The sequence below is a fragment of the Phodopus roborovskii genome, unplaced genomic scaffold, assembly GCF_943737965.1.
Source record: "Phodopus roborovskii unplaced genomic scaffold, PHOROB, whole genome shotgun sequence".
NCBI classification, from domain to species: Eukaryota; Metazoa; Chordata; class Mammalia; order Rodentia; family Cricetidae; genus Phodopus; species Phodopus roborovskii.
The window spans coordinates 6,479,303-6,481,742 of NW_026126408.1; the positions used below are offsets into that span (position 1 = coordinate 6,479,303).

At 49.5% G+C, this 2,440-nt stretch overlaps 1 pseudogene; it reads right to left on the reverse strand.

The window, feature by feature from the left end:
- Positions 1-695: 695 nt before the first annotated feature.
- LOC127220011 (alpha-enolase-like) lies at positions 696-1,999 on the reverse strand (annotated as a pseudogene).
- Between the last annotated feature and the right edge of the window lie 441 nt (positions 2,000-2,440).

A 2,440-nucleotide genomic window follows, 5' to 3' on the forward strand; every position in this document is an offset into this window, starting at 1 on the left:
TCCTTCCTGAAGGGGCCTCTGGTAGATTCAGTTTTCTCCGTCTTATTATGTTTCCATTGCCGTTTTAACACCTCATCTAGATGAGTATCCCGGGCAGCTACTCAGCTGGCCAGCCGCATCATCTGGCTCAATGTATTTCACGTAAATGTGTGATAACCACCGGTTGCAATCAAGTCCTTATTTGTAACTGAGGAAACCAAGTTCTAGAAGGCAAATGACTTAAGCAAGGCTATGTGCGTTCCCACTGTGTTCAACACTTCCATCGAGTTAATATTGTCTTTCTCCTCTCAAAGAGACATCAGCTACCTGGATGAGAGGACCACTGTTCATATTCTTCTCCTAACTACCACAAGCAAAATCTTTTTTTTTTTTTTTTTTTTTTTTTTTTTTCTTACGAGGAGGCTTTTATTTTGTATGTAGAGCTTCTGGGATGGGGATCTTGCCTGTAGCCACCCTAGAGATTACACCGGGCTCTACACACTAGCTTGGAAGTAAGGTGACAGAAACGACTTAGCCAATCACATAATTACAAAGCTGGGGTTTCCAGCAGGGCTCCAGGTGGTCAGGTGTGGCTTCAAGGATGTCTAAGGAAGCGGTGGCATGGGAGGGACAAGCATTGGGCCGCCTTGGGCCACCATGATGACATCAGGGACAGGGTCTAGGCAGCAGGTTTTTCCAGGGATCTCTACACACATTTACTTGGCCAGGGGGTTCCTGAAGCATCTGCCAGCAAACTTGGCCTTGTTGCCCAGCTCTTCCTCGATTCTAAGGATCTGATTGTACTTGGCCAGACGCTCAGATCGGCAAGGGGCACCAGTCTTGATCTGCCCAGTGCAGAGCCCCACCACCAGGTCGGCGATGAAAGTATCCTCTGTCTTGCCAGAGCGATGGGACACCATGACGCCCCAGACATTGGACTGGGCCACCTTACACGCCTGCAGAGACTCGGTCACAGAGCCAATCTGGTTGACTTTGAGCAGGAGACAGTTGCAGGACTTCTCGCTGACAGCCTTGGCAATCATCTTGGGGTTGGTAACTGTGAGATCGTCCCCAACCACCTGGATGCCTGCACTGGCGGTGAACTTCTGCCAGGCTTCCCAGTCGTCCTGGTCAAAGGGGTCCTCGATGGACACCACTGGATAATCCTGGATAAAGGACTTATACAGGTCAGCCAGCTGGTCAGGTGTGATGTACCTGCTGGCGTCATCAGGAGACTTGAAGTCCAGGTCATACTTGCCAGACCTGAAGAACTCAGAGGCAGCCACGTCCATGCCGATGACGACCTGGTCCGTGTGCCGGACTTCCCAATGGCGTTCTTCAGCAGCTCCAGAGCTTCTTTGTTCTCCAGGATGTTGGGCGCAAACCCACCCTCGTCACCCACATTGGTGGCATCCTTCCCGTATTTCTCCTTGATGACATTCTTCAGGTTGTGGTAGACCTCTGCCCCAATGTGCATGGCTTCCCGGAAGCTGGACGCCCCCACAGGAAGGATCATGAACTCTTGCATGGCCAGCTTGTTGCCGGCGTGAGAACCACCGTTGATCACATTGAAAGCTGGGATGGGCAGGATGACTTCAGGGTTGCCAGCCAAGTCAGCGATGTGACAGTAAAGGAGTACCCCCTTTTCTTTGGCACCAGCTTTGCAGACAGCCAGGGACACTCCCAGGATGGCATTTGCACCAAACTTGGATTTATTTTCGGTGCCGTCCATCTCAATCATCAGCTTGTCGATCTTCTCCTGCTCCACAAAGTTCAGCTTCTTGCTAACCAGAGCAGGTGCGATAGTTTTATTGATGTGCTCAACAGCCTTTGAGACACCCTTCCCCATGTAGCGAGTCTTGTCATTGTCACGGAGTTCCAGGGCCTCGTAGATGCCAGTGGAGGCACCGCTGGGCACAGCAGCTCGGAAGAGACTTTTTGAGGTGTAGAGATCAACTTCAACTGTGGGGTTCCCACGGGAGTCAAAGATCTCTCGGGTGTGGATCTTGAGAATAGACATTGCGAGTTTCTGGCTGTCGGGTGGCCGCGTAGGAAAAGAACAGAGGTTTCTGCAAACACCCTGGAGAGCGTTTAGGAGAGAAGAGCGCACGACCCTGTTCCCGAGCTCCCACAAGCAAAATCTTAATAGAACATGCATTCACTAAGTGCTTTTGGGAAAATGCTTTTACAATATTACGATAGCTTTTTTTTTTTCTTACAAATAGTATGTGTGTGTGGGTGTGTGGGTGTGTATGCATATGTGTGTGAGCAAGTATACACTGTATGAATGTGTGGTGATATGTGTAGCATATGTGTGCTTGTATGTTTGCATGTGTGTGCGGTATCTGTGTGTGGTGTATAGTGTATATAGTGTGCATGTGTATGTGTTGGTGTAGTGTGTACATATGTGTGTGTATGTGGCATGTGTATGTGATGTATTTATATGTGGTATATGTGTAGT